This window comes from Bubalus bubalis, chromosome 1, assembly GCF_019923935.1.
Source record: "Bubalus bubalis isolate 160015118507 breed Murrah chromosome 1, NDDB_SH_1, whole genome shotgun sequence".
Classification (NCBI taxonomy): domain Eukaryota; kingdom Metazoa; phylum Chordata; class Mammalia; order Artiodactyla; family Bovidae; genus Bubalus; species Bubalus bubalis.
In genome coordinates, this window is record NC_059157.1 from 136,558,944 (window position 1) to 136,578,155 (window position 19,212).

General features: G+C 35.7%; 1 long non-coding RNA gene across 2 annotated transcripts in view; it reads left to right on the plus strand.

Annotated features, from left to right (window-relative positions):
* LOC123334037 overlaps positions 1-13,364 on the plus strand; it is a 217,264-nt gene extending 203,900 nt beyond the window's left edge. For both annotated transcript variants that reach the window (XR_006551779.1, XR_006551780.1), the window contains exons 3-4: positions 10,150-10,267; positions 13,307-13,364. This is a non-coding gene — a long non-coding RNA (uncharacterized LOC123334037). The remainder of the gene's footprint in view (positions 1-10,149; positions 10,268-13,306) is intronic.
* Positions 13,365-19,212: the final 5,848 nt, after the last annotated feature.

Sequence of the window (19,212 nt, forward strand, 5' to 3'; positions counted from 1 at the left end):
ATTCAATTCAGCCATCTAGGCATCTTTTTTTTTAACAGAAAAATAACTATCAATTTTATTTTTAAAAACACTTTCTACATTTAATACAGCACATGCACCATATGGGGATTTCCCATATGGTGGTGCTAGTGGTAAAGAACCTGCTTGCCTATACAGGAGACATAAGAGATAAGGGTTCAATCCCCAGGTTGGGAAGATCTCCTGAAGGAGGGCATGGAAACCCATTCCAGTATTCTTTCCTGGAAAATCCTGTGGACAGAAGGCTATAGTCCATAGGGTCACAAAAATCAGACGTGACTGAAGTGACTTAGCATGCATGCATGCATGCACTATATGCTTTCAGTATATGCTACTAATTGAATGCAACAAAATGATACGACACTCTAACCATCAATGTGATGGGGTTTGGAAGTTAGGTCTTTGATAGATAATTGGGTTTAGATGAGATTGTGGCCCCCAAGATAGTATGAGTGGCTTTATAAGAGAGACCAGAGCTCCCCGTTTCTCTGCAAAGTGGGTACAAACTCATGGAGAAGGTGGTGATCTCTAGGCCAGTAAAAGAGCTAACACCTGCCTAGCCCTTTGATCTTGGACTACCCAGAACCATGAGAAATGAATATCTATTGTTTAAGCCAACCAGTTTATGGCTTGTTATGGCAAATCAAGCTAAAACAAGGTACAAATCCACTCTGTTTACATTTCTGTGTGTTGGAAATATGTACAGATGGTAGGGCAGGGGAGAAGCCAGAGGAAGAATTCAGAAAGCCAAAGACTGCCTTGAACTTAGAAGTCAGGTTTAGAAGCCTATTTTTGCAGCCTATATGATTATAGGTTGTTGCAGCATTATATCAAGAGACTTGAAAGGTACTGTAATTTTCCATCCCTCAGCTTGTCTAATTCATAGCTAAACACTGTGACTTGAATGAGCTAAATGTATATGTGAAAAATTAGGGTGCCACAGAAAGGGAATTGGGAAGTAAAACTGGGAAAATATGAATTAAAGTAGAAAAATATAGAATATAAGTACCAATCAAATTAGGTAAATGCATGTTAGGTGAGCCAGATTGTCTTATGGTGAGGACCAGTATAGCTGTGACCCTCACACTTTAGTTGTTGATCTTTCCACTATTTTCACTCTTACACATACATTTACATTTGAAGGGCCATCTATAAGGTTTTTTTTTTTTTTTCCATCTTACAGTACTCCCAGTGTCAAGATTCATGAGGTCAGATGTAAAGATAAATTTGTTGGTGAAGCTGCTCTCTCCTAAGGGCGGGGAACTCAATCATTTTTTTTTTTTTTTTTCATACTGACCTTGTCTTGTCTGGAGATGAATCAATGAATCAAGTAAGAAATAGTAAATCATGAATAAATGATTTATGCTTGGCTTGATCAAATATGATAGATCGCTTGGGTTCCTGACTATTACTGTGTATAAAGATTTATATAATATACAAGTGACTGCGGACTGAAGAAAAAAACTGAGTTTTCTCCAAGGATATAATCCTATGTAACACTTTAAAAGTTATTCCAAGTGATCAGTTCAATAAAACTTTTTTTAAAAGTAATGAATGCATTCTTCCTTAGTTTTGCCCTTTCTCCTTTTTTTTTTTCCTTTTTAGCCATAATTCAACATCAATAATTCAGCATCAATAATATAATACCAATAATTCCAAATCAGTTTGGTAATGGATCTTTCTTTTTAATTTTTATTGGAGTATAGTTGCTTAACAGTGTTGTGTTAGTTTATGCCGTACAGTAAAGTGAATCAGATATATGTATGCATATATCATCTCTTTTTGGGATTTCCTTTCTATTTAGGTCACTACAGAGCACTGAGTTCCCTGAGCTATACAGTAGGTTCTCATTAGTCATCTATTTATACATAGTATCAATAGTGTATTTATGTCCATCCCAATCTCCCAATTCATTCCACCGCCTATACCCCACCTTGGTATCCATATGTTTCCCCTCTAAATCCATGTCTCTATTTCCATTTTGCAAATAAGCTTTTCTATTCCATTTTTCTAGATTCCACATATATGCATTGGTAATGGATCTTTCTTACTGATCTACTAACTCAAATTTCTGGAAAATTCTCTACAGTCTTTGACCAGCAATAAACTAATAATGCATTTACTATAGTCAGTGATGAACTAAGAGATAAATGATTGAATTTCCTCTGGATAAGTTCTCATATGCCAGGTATTTCTGAGATGAGGAGGGAGGGATGGAAAGGAGATAACAAGGCTATGGGAAGGAGATTTCAAGGCACCCCAAGAAAGCAAGGCTAATTCAGCTTTTCAGGCTAACACCTCCTAAAGATGATCCATCTGATTTACCAACTTGTATTGCATAATTTTTCATGTGAGCCTTTTAGAAGAATAAATTGGGAGTTGATTGATGAATGACTACTCTGAAATTGGGAATGTATGTCACACACAGTGTGTTGGAAGCAGAGGTTTGAGATGGGAAATATTTTGCTTTCTCTGGTAATTGAAATGACTATAATTCTTCATAAATGTTATTACATAATGAAAAGCACTATCTGCCATGAATTTGCTGTCATCAACAAAGTAGAAATAATGGTGACGGTTTGAATTATGTGCTTGGCAATCTGAGTATCCTGTAAAATCATCTTTCTTGATCTTAAAAAATATGTGAGCAGTAGTCAGTGTAAAATAGAAATCCATATACTATGCAAAGTTTATGCAGTATTATAAAGAATCAAACAATAAAAAGTGTTTTTAATGTATTAACCACACCTTTATAATTTCTATTGGGTGAATTAATTTGACAGAGTATGTTAAATGTATTCTATGCTGTACACCCTAAGAGAACAAAAAATATCCAGGCAAAGGTAGATGCAGAGGGGCTTAAGAAAGCACATTATATTGATGAAATTCAGAGATGTCATAAGAAAGAGCACTGGGGATATTTCTAGCCTGTTCCAAAGGAGAACATTTGACCTCACTTTATGCAGATCATAGAAATATACTTTACTCTGCAGAATAATAAGTACAGTTTGTTTGCTTGTTTGTTTTCGGCAGTCTTTTCTGAGGCTTATTTTCTTTTTGATATTCTCATATTTCAAGTTCCATTCTGGGCACTTAAATGAATTTCTGACTTTTGAGGACCATTTCATTTTGAAGTTCTCAGGCTCTTTAAAATATTCATATCAGCAAGGAAGATGCAAAGAATATATCAAAAACAATCTAAAATAATTAACAGGGTTGTGCTCAGTCACTTCAGTCGTGTCTGTCTATTTGTGACCCTATGCACCATAAACCCGAGAAGCTCCTCTGTCCATGGAATTCTCCAGGCAAGAACACTAGAGTGGGTTGTGGTGCCTTTCTCCAGGGGATCTTCCAAACCCAGGGATAGGACCTGTGTCTTCTGTATCTCCTGCATGGCAGGGAGGCTAGTTACCCACTAAGCCATGTTGGAAGCCTAATAAACTGGGTTAAGTAAGCAAAATTCTGACTTCAAATATTCTTGCCCCCTAATAAACACACCCCTGGGCTTCCCTCATAGCTCAGTTGGTAAGAATCTGCCTGCAATGCAGGAGACCCCAGATGGATTCCTGGATCAGAAAGATCCACTGGAGAAGGGATAGGCTACCCATTCCAGTATTCTTGGGCTTCCCTTGTGGCTCAGCTGGTAAATAATCTGCCTGCAATGTGGCAGACCTGGGTTAAATCTTTGGGTTGGGAAGATCCCCTCCACTCAAGTATTCTGGCCTGGAGAACTCCACGGACTGTATAGTCCTTGGGGTCCAAAGGGTCGGACATGACTGAGAAACTTTCACTTTTTCAAACACATCCCTTGAATGTAGGCACTACCTGTGAGTATGATGGAGGTCACTCTCATGATTAGTTTACTTACATAGCAAAGGTGAAGGGATTTTGGAAATGTAATTAAGGTCTCTGATCAGTTTTACCTTGATTTAATCAAAAGATCTTAAGAAATCAAGTGAGTTCTTTACCTTTGAAAGACAGATTAGTCTTTCCTTGAGTTCAGAGACATTTTCATGCAGGCCTTGCAAAAACAAACTACCCTGAGTTATACAGCTGCAAGAAAGTGAATTCTGCCAATAATCACATGGGCTTGGAAGAGGACCCCACACTGCAAATGACACTGTAGACCTGGCTGACATCTTATTGCAGCTGTGTGAGACCCTGTGCAATGGAGTTGTAATGTAAGTTGTATCTGGGGCTTCCCTGGTAACTAAGAGGTAAAGAGTCTGCCTGCTAATGCAGGAGACCTGGTTCAATCCCGGGGTTGGAAAAATCCCCTAGAGAAGGAAATGGCAGCCCACTCCAATATTCTTGCTTGGAGAATCCCATGGATAGAGGAGCTTTGTGGGCTACAGTCCATGGGGTCACAAAAGAGACACAACTTAGTGACTAAACAATAACAACAAAGTTGTAGCTGGACTACTGACCTACAGAAACTATGAGATGATACATTGTTGTTTTAAGCTGCAAAATTTGTTGTGATTTGCTTATATCTGTAGAAAACTTACTAAAGGATATAAGGAATGTGTATAGTTACATCAGCATCAATAACAATCTCTGTGAAAGTGAGAAGTGAAAGTCATTCAGTTGTGTCAGACTCTTTGTGACTCCATGGACTATACAGTCCATGGAATTCTCCAGGCAAGAATATTGGAGTGGATAGCCTATTGCTTCTTCCAGTGGATCTTCCCAACCCAGGAATCTAACCAGGGTCTCCTGAATTGAGGCAGATTCTTTACCAACTGACCAATCTCTGTAGATAACTGTATATAGCTATAAATAGATTTATTATAAGGAATTGGCTCATGCAATTTGAAGCCTGAGAGATCTAAGATTTGCAGATGGAGACCCAAGATTACTGATAGTGTAAGTTCTAGTACAGGTCTGAGTTTAAAGGTCAAAGTCAAGTCAAGTCGCTCAGTCGTGTCCGACTCTTTGAGACCCCATGGCCTGCAGCCTACCAGGCTCCTCCGCCCATGGGATTTTCCAGGCAAGAGTACTGGAGTGGGGTGCCATTGCCTTCTCCGTCATATCTCTTATTCGGAAGAAAATTTGGACATAAGGGATCTCTGTCCATTTCCATTGTCTTTTGCAGAATAATTCTAATTGCAGGATGGTATTGTAATTTAAAGTTCCATCTTCAGGCCAGTGTTCTTCGTCCCCCAGTGGATAGTGTGGCCACGCAGTGGCACAAAAGAATTTCAAACGACTTCTCCTTAGAGCTAGAGGGTCGAACAGCTTCCAGTTATCAAGGATGCATCTCAAAGGCATCTGCGGGGAAGTGGATTGGTTATTTCCCATCTTAACTGGAGGTCTTCTGGAATCTGAGACTGGGCCGCGTGAGCTTTCTGCTGAGTTCGTTTTTCACTGTCCCGGTTTCCAGCACAATGGACCTTCCCCTGCCTTGGGTTTCTTCACCTTCCTCTTCTAGCGTGGGAGCTTTGCTGAGTTGGGTTCCTGCTGTGCTTGGCCTCTTCCGCGCGGAGGTTGTTTCAGCCAGGTTAAATCTGAGCCATGGCACCATAGATGTCACGCGAGTGTATGTTCCTCGGTTCTTGTCTAGTCACAACAAAGATTTGGAGTGACGGACATTAAAGCCCTCAGAGCATCACAGCTCTTGGGTCTTGGACAAACCGTGCTACAGCTCTTAGGCAAATCAGTGTTACAGCTCTATTTCATTTAGAAGATATCAGGAGAATCCAAGACTGGAAGAGAAGAGAGTGGAGGAGCGTGCAGGGGAGGGAGAGAGTGAGAGAGTGGGAGAGAGAAAGAGAGTGAAAGAGAGAGAGAGTGCACGCACGCAAGAGAGAGGTAGAAGACTGATATCTCACTTAGAGATAGTCAAACAAAGAGAGGGATTTCTCTCTTAATTGTTTTTATTCTATTTGTGCTTCCAACAGATTGGATGAAGCCACTCAAATTGAGGAGTGCTTTACTCAGTCTTTCAATTCAAAAGTTAATCTAGACACACCTTCACAGACACAACTAGAATATTGTTAAACTAAATATCTGCACCCCATGTCCCAGTTAAATTGACACATAAATTAATCCTTACAAGAGATAACAAAAGGGATAACTTTATGTAAATACTAGACATTTCCTGTAGATCTGCTTTAAGATAAAATTCAATGCATGGCATAAGATGAATGAGAAATTTAAAAGTTTGTCTGCAGCTCTAATAGTTTATTCCATTCTTTTTTATATTAATATTTATTTTAGGTTTTCTATCCTTAATATTTTTTAATACAATGCTCATTCATTGCTTCAAAGAAACAAATTACTGAATAACTAATATTGGGCATAAGTGTCTGTGGGTCAAACCAAGGTTAGGCGCTCTTCTCTATTCTTCAAAGCATTAAAAAATACTACATGTGTTATTTAAAAAATTTTTTTTGGCCACACCCCATGGCATATGGGATCTTAATTTCCCAACCAGGGGGTTCAGCTGAACCCACACCTCCTGCATTGCAAAGCAGCATCTTAACCACAAGACCACCAGGGAAATCCCTATATGTATTATTTAATTTAAACAAATTTGAATACTTACTAGGTGCAAAATAATGTACTATGTACCATGAGTAATATAAAGAAGCTGAACCTCCAGTACTTTGGCCATTTGATGCAAAGAACTGACCCATTGGAAAAGACTCTGATGCTGGGAAAGATGGAAGGCAGGAGAAGGGGACGACAGGTGATGAGATGGTTGGATGGCATCGCCAACTCAATGGACATGAGTTTGAGTAAACTCTGGGAGTTGGTGATGGACACGGAGGCCTGGCATGCTACAGTCCATGGGGTTGCAAAGAGTCAGACACGACTGAACTGAATCTATATTCTAACCCAATACTTACACATGACTAAGTGACTGAACTGATCTGAAGTTTTCTTGAAGTTGAAATAAACCTAAGATTATGTGTGCTTGCTATTTTTTTTTTTTTCAGAAGAATGTGAGAATATTCAAATCTAATCTGGTACATTTTTTCTAATGGAAGCACTTGTTTTCACCAAGTTTTATGACTGCAACATTCTCCTATAGGTCTCAAGTTTTTAGACATATTTAATATAACACTCAATATGCTTACTTTTGGTAGTTTAAATCCTCTTTAAGACCTTGATGCCTCTAATTTTTGAAGACTTGGGTAGTGAAACACTTGGTAATTATTAGTCAAATCCATTTTACCTGCTTTCACCAATCAAAGTTGTTTTAATTGCTCCTATGAAAGACTTGCATGTTCTCTACCTGGAAGTAACCTAAACAATGGAATGTTTGCCAGAGTTGTTTTTCAGGAGTTTCGAGTCATCTTCATCAAGTTGAAGCTGAGCTGGTTAAAACTGAATAAGGTCACCAAGCCTCCAACTAGGCAAGCAAAAGTGTTCACTCTGTGATATTTTGACATAAGAGAGTCAAAAACTCCAGCCTCAGATCTTCTATGTGCCTTCATTCTAGACCATGCAGAGGCCTGTAGCCTAGCTACACTTGTGCAGAACTACAATTACCAAACCTTTTTCCAATTACCTTTCCCTATGCTCACCATGCCTTGGACTGCCCTGCTTCTTTATTGGCTATCTTAGAAATAATCCCTTGCCTTTGAGGAGACAGTCCTGAGATTGGTCTTGTCGCCTCGGTTGGCTGCCTTGTGAATAAGCATTCTCCTTGCTGCAAACCATGGTGTCTTAGCATTTTGACTTGCTGCATGTTGTGCAAATGAATCTGGGTTCCATCACAGTAGACCTGTTGTCCAGGAACAGACAGGAAGGTGAGTTTGTAAAAATGATGGAACTCCATGGTGTGCAGGTATAGACCATCTTGGTCTGAGCATGGCTGCTTTCCGTGTGTCTCTGGAATGGGCAATCCTCTAGAATGATTTTTGGTCTCTCTGACCTAAGTTCCTCTACTCGCTGCTTAAAGGTAGAAACAGATACCATAGTGAGGCTGTGTGGACAAAGATGAGGAAATGTATGCAGATGTGGTGGTCCTCCATTTTCACCCGTTTAGTTGCTCCTGGCTCCCCTCTAGCTCTGATTTTCCTTAATGAGGCTTTAATGGCCACCTGTTTTGATAATTTTTTTTCCTGTGCATTCTTGGATTTCTCATGCTTGCTGGTCCATTCAGGAAATCTCTTCCAGTTTAGCTTTTTTTTTTTCTTGTTATACATTTCTGCCATTTTGGGGGGATACAAGGTGGATCAGAAAGACTATCATGTATTTTTAAATCTCTGCCTTTAGCTGGAAATCAATGTTTTCTTCACTTTTTGACATTTTGGTCACATTCCTCTGGATAAAGTCTGGTTTATCAGTGTTCTTTTAAATTGCTGCACAGTACTGAATAAAATATTCTATTTGTTCTGTCATGAAAAATATGTGAGCCATCACCTCCCTTGGCCATTAAATTCCTATGAATTCAGGATAAAATTAGCACATTTTGAGAGTCATCATATTTGCTCTAATAGAAATTAAATCAATTAACACCAGAAGTTCTTTTAAAATGTTATTTTTGTAGATAATATTGATGTTAAGTTAAACAATCTGTCTTATACTCATGCAGTTGAATTTTTGATCTATTTCACTTCTTTATCCCTGTCTTTTTTAATTTGATTTGTTTCCCAATTTATTACCTAGCACTTCCTGCTTTCATGTAAATTATGATCAATATGACCAAAGCTAAAAATAACTTTTTCAAACAACCACTGTATTTTTTTCTTGAATGTACAATTCACATACTAAATAATTTTAGGGATATTTTAAAAAATTCTATTAGTTTAAGTACTTTTGTAGAGGAACTATTCATTCAATGAATATTTATTGAGTACCAAGTCAAACTTAAGATATTAGAGACAGACAAAATCAAATAGACCCTCACAGAATTTTTTGGTGAGAGGAAAGGACTATTGATACCAACAAACATGCATTTCAGAACCATAACAGTGGAAGATTATTGTTTTGCCAAGAAATAAATAAGATGATTTGAGAGACAGTAATGAAGTGGCTACTTTAGATTTGCTGTTCCTGATAAATAATTTTTTGTGTTAAGGGCAGTGTTGGATATAAGAACATGGCCTCAGGCACATGACACTTGAAAAAAGTTCCTGAACAATTTTTAGCTGCAGCCTTTCATCCACCAGGTTGTCCGAAAAAGACTAAGGCTTCAAAATAAAAATTCACCAAGGATCCCTAGCCAGTTGAGCTGCTAGGTAACCTAAGGAGGTGAGAATTACAGTTCCCAAATGAGCTGATGATGTTATATGTATCATAAATTTTATGCTTATTTTGATTATGATCAAAATATTTCCTGTTTTACCTTAAATGATCTAAAAAGTTTCATCTTAGGGAAATTGAGGCAGTAATATAGATAGATAGATGTAGGTGTTTTTTCCTGAAAATAATTGCTTTAGCAAAAATTGACTTTATAGCTTCAAATCTATATACTTCCCACTTGCCTCAAGTTCTAGTGTTGTTTCAAATTGTTACTCTAGAATTGTTCACAGATGGTCTTTGCTTCAGATCCTTTACTTACAACATTATTCTTTTAAATTTATATTTTTTCCATCTTAATGTTTCTGTAACATCCCTTACCTTCCATAATTTTTATTCATTATCTAATCTTGGGAAAAATATGTATTTTTATTCACTGTCAATTGTAGAAACTGATGTTTCTTTATAGAGCAACTTGAAAATAATTGTTGAAATTTAGGGTTCATGGAGATCTTCCATTTCAAAATGGCAAATTGAACATAACTTTTTTTCCCCTTACCATTTTAAAGCCCCGTAAGAATGACAAAAACATACCAGAAGCATAAAAGCAGCAAAATTTTATAGAAATGAATACGATAGAGCTAATGCATTCCTGAATAATGGTTTTCCACACACTTCCCTAAAGTACAAAATGGAGGAGTGTTTTTTTTTTTTTTCTTCCTAAGGAAAAGGTGCAGAAACATCTGCCTCTAAGATTGGAGGCACCTTTTGTGCTGATTTTAAAGGAATATAGACATTCCTGTCTCTCCACCTCTCCCATGAGGAGCACTATAAAACTCAGTTTAACTAACAACTTAACCAGTCATGTGGGACAGAACTTTCCCTAGACCTCTTGAAATGTTCAAGCACATAGAAGTGTGATTGTCTTTCCTTTTCCAGGCAGGAAGACCGTCCAGACTGTTCTAAGCAGCTTCTTTTTTCTTCTAATCATTCACTGAAGAAATACATATTGGATGCCTACTTGTTGCCAGATACATGAGGCATTTGGCATAAAATGGTGAGTAAATAAAACATTGATGCTGTCTTCATGAAATCTACATTCTAACATGGGGAATCAATTACACACACACAAACACAGAAAATATAAAATCGCTAAATTCCATGACAGAAATGGGAATTTCTATGTTGGTATGGGAACAATAGGAGTATTTGATATGTTCTGAAACAATTTCATAAAAAGGTGAAAATCTAACTGTAGCCTGGAGGATGTACAAGAGGAGCTAACTAAGGTAAGAGCATTCCCAGTAGTGACAACAGTCTGCATAATGCACTGTGCCAGGAAGGTGCTGTGAAAGTCCAAGATTATAATAAAAAGCCAGTGAGATTAGACATGTGAATAAGGCCAACATGTATAGGGTAACGTAAGACATGTGTGTTGGTTAATTTTATGTGTCACCTTGACTGGTCCACAGGATGCTCAGGTATGTGGTTAAACTTTATTTCTGGGTGTGTCTGTGACAGTGTTTCTAGAAGAAATTAACATTTGAATTAATGGGCTGAATAAAGTAAATGGCCCTTTCCAATGTGAGTGGGCATTATCCAATTTCTGGAGAATCTGAATAGAACAGAAATGTAGAGGGTGGGTGAGTTTACTTTCTGCCCAACTGATTGAGCTGGAACATAAATCTTATATAAGAAATAACAATTTAACATGAACATGTACAAAGACACTATCTCTTGCTTCTAAAGACCTTAAATAGTAAATATTCTTGAAAAGAGAGTCCTCAACAAAAACAATCACAAAATGTGTTGAAATGCCATGGAGAACATTCTCCCAACACTGGATTTCTAAATAGGACTATTTCACTTAGCCATAATGTTCTTGAGAGCCATCCACGATTATGTAATAGATCAATAATTTGCTACTTTTTATTCCTGGATAGTAATCCATTGTAGAGTTATTCCATAGTGTGTTGTATCGTTTCAACAGTTCATGGACATTTGTGTTGTTTTCAGTTTATGAAAAATCATTTTATGAACAGAAGTAAATGTCTTTGCCAAGGAATAAGTTTTTATGTCTCTTAAATAATTACACTAGGACAAGATTTTGGGGTCACATGGTATGTATAGTTATAAAAAATTGTTGAGTCATTTTGCAAAGTGGCTATAGCATTTTGTCTTTCCACCAGTAGTGTGTGAGAGTTTAAGTCATTTCATATCCTTGTGAATTTTTGTATTGTTATTCTTTGTGCAGAGGTAACACATTATGGCTTATTTGAACTGATTTTGCATTCATAATTCTTCTTTGGTGACATATCTGCTCAAATTTTTTACCCACTGCTTTAATTGTTGGTTTTGTTTTTATTATTGAGATATGAGGTGTTTATATATTCTGAATGAATTTCTTTATCAGATAGTCTTTGCAAATAATTTCTCCCAATATTTGGCTTGCCTTTTCTCTTTCTTAAAAACATCTTTTGAAAAGCAAAGTTTTAAATATTGGTAAGTTCAATTTTTTTAAAGTTATGGTTTGTGTTTTCTGTTTTTTATCAAGTAAATCACTGCTTATTTTATGGTCACAAAGATTGTCCATGTTTTCTTCTGAAAGTTTTTAGTTGCCCCTCTTAAAGGCTTTTGAATATATATTCATTACCTAGCTTTTGTTCTGGGTTATATTTTTGTTTGTTTCTGTTGCTGAGGAAGTGTGGGCCTCATAGTGTAGGTTAGTGTTTCCTCTGTGGTTTCTAAAAGGGTTGTCTAAAATGTGTATAATTTCTTCCCTAAATGTTTTCCTAAAATTCATATGTGAATTCAGGTGGTTCTGGTGTTTCTTTGTGAAATTAAAAAAATAATAATAAACTTCTTTAAGAGGATTTAGGTTACTTATGTTTTTCTTGAGGAAAGAATGGTATTTTATGTCTTTCAAAGGACATTTCTATTTCATCTAACTTTTAAAAATCATTAAAACAAAATTTCTTTTTCCTATCTATAGGCATGTTTTTAAAGAATATGATTCAGCTATTGTTGAGTGGAATATTCCATAAGTGTCAATTAGGTCAAGTTGATGCATTTTTAAGGAATATTATATCTTCTTGATGAGATTACCACTTTATCACTTTGAAATGCCTTTTTTATTATTTAAGTATGGTTAATTTACAATATTACATTCATTTGAGGTATACAACATAGTGGTTCAATATTTTTATAGATTGTATTCCATTTAAAGTTATTAAAAATAATGACTACATTTTCCTATACTATAATCACTGGTAACCACTAGTTTGTTTTTCATATTTCAGTCTGTTTCTGCTTTGTTATTCACATTAGTTTTTATTTTTTAAATTCCATGTAAAATTGATAGCACATAGTTTTAATATTAGTCTTTTTCTGCCTTATTTCACTAAGCATAATAGTCTTTAGGACATCCATGTTGTTGTAAATGACAGAATTTTATTCTGTTTAGCATTGAGTAATATTACAATGTGTATATGTGTGTGTGTGTACATATATGTATATATATGTGTATATGTATATATAACATGTCTTTATCTGTGAATATTATATTATATAGCTAGCATATTATAGCTAGTGTAAATAGTGCTGCTATGAAAATTGGGATGCATGTATCTTTTTGAATTAGTGGTTTTCATTTTCTTTGCATAAGGTTATTCTTTGTTTTTAATTTTTTTAGGAACCTCTATACTGATTGTCATAGTAACCAATTTACAGTCCCACCAACAGTATACAGGGGGTCTCTTTTCTCTGCATCCTTGCCAGCATGTTTATTTGTAGACTTCTTGGTGATAGCCATTATGACAGGTGTGAGTGATAACTCACTGTAGATTTGATTTTCATCTCTCTAATAATAAGCAATATTGAGCATCTTTCCCTGTGCTTGTTAGCCATCTGTAATGCTTTTTTGGGGGGAAAATGTTATTCAAATCTTCCGCCTTTTTAAAAAAAATTGGGTTTTTTTTGTTTTTGATATTGAGTTGTATCAGCTGTTTATATATTTTGAATCTTAACCTGTTATCAGTCATTTTAGTTGCAAATATTTTCTCTAACTCACAAAGTTATCTTTTTGTTTTATTGACAGTTTCCTTTGCTATGGAAAAGCTTTTAAGTTTAACTCCTGCTGCTGCTGCTAAGTCGCTTCAGTCATGTCCAACTCTGTGCGACCCCATAGATGGCAGACCACCAGGCTCCTCCATCCCTGGGATTCTCCAGGCAAGAACACTGGAGTGGGTTGCCATTTCCTTCTCCAATGCATGAAAATGAAAGGTGAAAGTGAAGTCGCTCAGTCGTGTCCGACTCTTCGCGACCCCATGGACTGCAGCCCACCAGGCTCCTCCGTCCATGGGATTTTCCAGGCAAGAGTACTGGAGTGGGGTGCCATTGCCTTCTCTGTAAGTTTAACTAGGTCCTGTTTATTTTTGCTTTGGTTTCCTTTGCCTTAGGAGATCAATCAAATAAATAAATAAAAATGTTACCAAAATTCGTATTAGGGTGTTCTGTCTCTGTTTTTTTTTTTTTTTTTTTTTTTATGGTTTTACGTCATACATTTAGGTCTATAATCCATTTTGAGTTCATCTTTGTATAACGTGACATTGCCATCTCATTCTTTTAAATACAACTGTTCAGTTTCCATAGCACTACTTCTTGAAGAGACTGTCTTTTTTCAATTGTATATTTTTGCCTTTGTTGTAAATTAATTGACCATAGATGTATGAGATTTTTTTTTTTTTTTCCTGGGCTGTATATTCTGTTCCATTGGTCTATATGTTTGTTTTTCTGCCAGTACCATACCATTTTGAGTAATGTAGCTTTTTTAGTATGGTCTCAAGTCAGGAAGCGGAGAAGGCAATGGCACCCCACTCTAGTACTCTTGCCTGGAAAATCCCATGGACAGAGGAGCCTGGTAGGCTTCAGTCCATGGGGTCACTGAGTCGGACATGACTGAGCGACTTCACTTTCACTTTTCATTTTCATGCATTGGAGAAGGAAATGGAACCCACTCCAGTGTTCTTGCCTGGAGAATCCCAGGAAATGCAGAGCCTGGTAGGCTGCTGTCTATGGGGTTGCACAGAGTTGGACATGACTGACGTGACTTAGCAGCAGCAGCAGCAGCAGCAGAAGTCAGGAAGTGCGATACCTACAGCTTTATTATTTTTTTTTTTTCCTGAAGTTTGCTTTGTCTATTTGGAATATTTTGTGGTTCTGTATAAATTTTAGGGTTACTTGTTTTAGTTCTGTGGAAGATGGCATGGGTGTTTTGATTGGGAGTGTATTAAATTTGTGATTCCTTTTGGTAGTATGGACATTTTAACAATATTAATTATTCTACTCCAAAAGCATGAGATATCTTTCCATCTCTTTCTATTGTCTTCAGTTTTATAGTTTTTAACTTACAGGTCTTTCACATACTTTGTTAGCTTTATTTCTAGGTATTTTATTCCTTTTGATGCAATTTTAAGTGACTTTCCTTGTTTGTTTTCTATAATGGTTCATTATTATTGTATAGAAAAGCAACACATTTCTGTTTAGAATTCTTATATCCATAAATTTTACTGAATTCATGTATTCTAATAGTTTTCTGGTGGAAATTTTATGGTTTTCTATATGTAATAACATGCTGTCTGCAAAGAGTGACAGATTTACTTCTCTTTAAATATGGATACCATTTTATTTCTTTTTCTTATCTGATCTCTGTGGCCAGGTCTTCTAATATTATGTTAAATAGAAATGGCAAGAGTGGGCATCCTTGTCTTATTCCTGATTTTAAAGGAAAGGCTTTTAGCTTTTCACCACAGAGTATGATGTGAGCTGTGGGTTTGTCACAATGGCCTTTATTATGTTGAAATATGTTTCCTCTATACCAGCTGTGCAGAGAAGGCAATGGCACCCCACTCCAGTATTCTTGCCTGGAAAATCCCATGGATGGAGGAGCCTGGAAGGCTGCAGTACATGGGGTCGCGAAGAGTCAGACATGACTGAGCAACTTCACTTTTACTTTTCACTTTCATGCATTGGAGAAGGAAATGGGAACCCACTCCAGTGTTCTTGCCTGGAGAATCCCAGGGACAGGGGAGCCTGGTGGGCTGCTGTCTATGGGGGTCACACAGAGTCGGACACAACTGAAGTGACTTAGCAGCAATGTGTTTCTCCTAGGGTTTATTCTTTATGGGATTCTCTGTGCCTCCTGGACTTGGGTGGCTATTTCCTTTCCCATGTTAGGGAAGTTTTTGACTATAATCCCTTTGGATATTTTCTTAGTCCCTTTCTTTTTCTCTTCTTCTTATAGGACTCTTATGACTCAAACAGTAGTGCATTTAGCATTGTCTTAGAGTTTCCTGAGACTGTCTTCAATTCTTTTCATTATTTTTTCCTTATTCTTTCTTTCTTCTTTTAAATGAAACAAAGATGAATATTTTTAATGATAAAAAGTACAATTCACAAAGAAGATAGACATCATAAACCATTAGACATTTATAAACCATTAGACACCTAAAACAAAAATCAGAAGAAATATAGGAGAAAAGAAAATATATAATCATAGTGAGACATATTATTTCTCTGAGAATATTTTATCAACTGAAGAAAAAAATAAGATAGGAGCATCTTGAAAGATGTCATTAATAATTTAAATAAATATATTTATATTAATTTATATTACTCATATCCTACAGAAATATATTTAAAATTTTGTATCTCATACATTGTTATTAGATGTCAATAGCACATTTAAAAAAAACTGGCAAAAAGATAAACATTACTAAATTTCAAAAGGTAGAATTCTTTTTTGTGTGTGATTCAGTTATCTATACACACAGAAATTATTTTTAAAATTATTTTCCATTATAGATTACAAGATATTGACCATAGTTCCCTGTGCTATACATTAATCTTTGTTGCTTGTTGCATATCTATTTTTTTTTAATTAGAAATCTAGCATTCTATACATACTAAGTCAAACAAATGGAACCAAAATGTCATAAATTTTGTAGTTGGGCAAAAATTCATAAGTTTTCTAAAATATATATGTTTATACATATTATGTATACATGTATACAAAAGCTTTTCTATTACACTTGATGAGGGCTTGAGAAAATACATCAGAAAAAAGAGATGGAGAAATTCAAAACCAACTGAATATGAAATAGAAAAAGTGAAACAAACTAGATAATAAAAGTTCCTCATATAATCCAATGTTTTAAAACCTGGCTGCTCATTAGAAACATATCTGGAACTCAGGCAAAAATAGTATCTGGCCATTTGTATTTTTCAAAAAAATTCCAAGATAATTATGATATGCATGTGGATTTTAAAAAGTGATTACAGGTTTTTCTATTAAATGGTAGTTTTGGTGATATAGAATTCTATTATTTTTCTGTTGAACAATTATGATACAATGGTATTAAGTGACTAATAGTTACATAATCACAATAATAAAAGATGTTTATCAGTTTTCACAATCAATAGCTAGACAAAAAAAAAAAGATAATTACAAGCTATAATGGGAACATAATTAACCTAACAATATAAAATTATTACATACAGTTTCAGGGGTCAGGCAGAGTGATGTGGTAAGTGGAAGTGCATACAAGCACATGTTTTCATCTTCTCAGCCAGTCTATGTCCTTTGGTTGGTGCATTTAATCCATTTACATTTAAGTTAATTATCGACATGAATGATACTATCACTTTTCTTAATGGTTTTGGGTTTATTTTCTGTAGCCAAATCATTTATTCCCTTCTCTTTTTCCTGCCTAGAGAAATGCTTTTAGCATTTATGGTAAGGCTGGTTTGGTAGTGCTGAATTCTCTTAACTTTGCTTGTCTGGAAAGATTTTGATTTCTCCATCAAATCTGAAGAAGAGTCTTGCTGGGTAGAGTATTCTTGGTTGTAGCTTCTTTATCATCACTTTGAACATATTATGCCATTCCTTTCTGGCTTGTAGATTTTCTGTTGCAAAATCAGCTGGTATCCTGATAGGAGTTCCCTTGTATGTTATTTGTCATTTTTCCCTGGTTGCTTTTAATAGTTTATCTCTGCCTTTAATTTTTGTCAGTTTGACTACTATGTGTCTTGATGTGTTCCTCCTTGGGTTTATCCTGCCTGGGACTCTCCATGCTTCTTTGACTTGGTTGATTATTTCCTTTCCCATGTTAGAAAATGTTTCAGCTATTATCTCGTCAAGTATTTTCTTAGGACCTTTCTCTCTTTCTTCTCCTTCTAGGAACCCTATAATGCAAATATTTATTTGTTTAATGTTGTCTCAGAGGTCTCTTAGGTGGTCTTCATTTTTTTTTTCATTCTTTTTTCTATATTCTGTTCTGTGGCCGTGATTTCCACCGTTCTGCCCTCCAGGTGATTTATCCTTTCTTCTGCCTCAGTTATTCTGCTATGGATTCCTTCTAGTGCGTTATTCATCTCTGTTTGTTTGCTTTTTATTTCTTCTAGGTGTTTAGTAAACATTTCTTGCATCTTCTCAATCTTTCCCTCCATTCTTTATCTGAATTCTGATTCATCTTCACTATCATTATTCTGAAGTCTTTTCTGAAGGGTTTCCTGTCTCTACTTCACTTAGTTGTTTTTCTGAGGCTTTATCTTGTTCTTTCATCTGGAATATAACTTTCTGCTTTTTTCATGCTGATTGTCTCTAATGTGCTTTTGTTTTAGTGACTGTGGGATTGTGGGTCTTGCTTCTTCGGTCTGTCCTCTGATGGATGAAAGTAAGAGATGTGTAAGCTTCCTGGAGGAAGGGACATTTTGTTCTTGTTCTTCAGTCACTCAGTTGTGTCTGACTCTTTGCAACTCCACGGACTGCAGCATGCCATTATGTGTGTGTTGTGCTTTGTTCAGTCATATAGTTCAATTACTAATTATTAGTGGATTTTAGCTTGATTCAGAAGTGTCAAGAGCAGCCTTTGACCTAGGAATAGTTTTGCTTACTATTAAGGAGATATCCAAGGACTTGGGCAAAGTACTTGAAAGGATATTATTATACAGCTTCGCTCTGCTAGTCCCAACCCAGAGCTTATTCAGACTTCTGTTTACTGTTTGTTCTTTGAGCAGCTTCCTAATAGCCCACCCTACATATTCAAGTAAAGGTTCCTATCTTCAGATAAAGAAAGCTCTCTTTCTCCAATATCCACTCTCTATTATTCTGTTCTTTGTATTTGATCAACTTACTGCCTTTGGGCAGTAAGCAGGGCAATTATAGGGCTCACCTTGTTTGTTTGTCTTCCTTCAGGAATCTTATTTTTAGATTGCCTATTGTCTAATGCCCAGGAAAACCTTTGTTTCATACAGCTTGCCCTGTTTTCTAGTTTATAGTAGGAGGGTAATTTTCAAAACAGTTGACTCTTTTTTTTTTTTTTTTACATTTTATTATTTATTAGTGAAGTATAGATAATTTACAATATTGAGTTTAGTTTCAGATGTAAAGCAAAGTTAATATTTTAAAAATATGAGAAGTGGTTGATTCATTTATTATTGTTGTTGGTCTTCCTGGATTGATATTTGTTTTTTTCCTTCTCTGCTATATTGGCTTTCCAACTACATATGTATATTTTTTTCTGGGAAAAGTGACTTCTTACATTCATTTAATGGCCTATCTTATTTTTCATTTTTAAAGAACTTTCCTTGCTTTATTATTATGTTTATTATTTTTTGTGAAAATAGTATCTTCTCAAATTATCATACACATTAACAATTTAAAGAGGTTCTCTTTTCTTTGAATTATCTCTTTTCTTAGGTGTTTATTGATTTTTTTTTTTTTTTTTTTCAATTCTCTTTTAGACTTCAACTGTTTGGTACTTCTTTATTTCTCTATATGTAAAGATAAGTGTGAGTTTTTTTTTTTTTTTTCTTTCGTGTCATAAGGCAGGTTTGAGTAACTTTGAGATGACTTCATAAGATTTATTTCAGAAAAGAAAGATGTATATCATATGGGAATTGGGGGCTGGAAGTTGTCTTACTGCAAGAATGAAAGCAGTCACA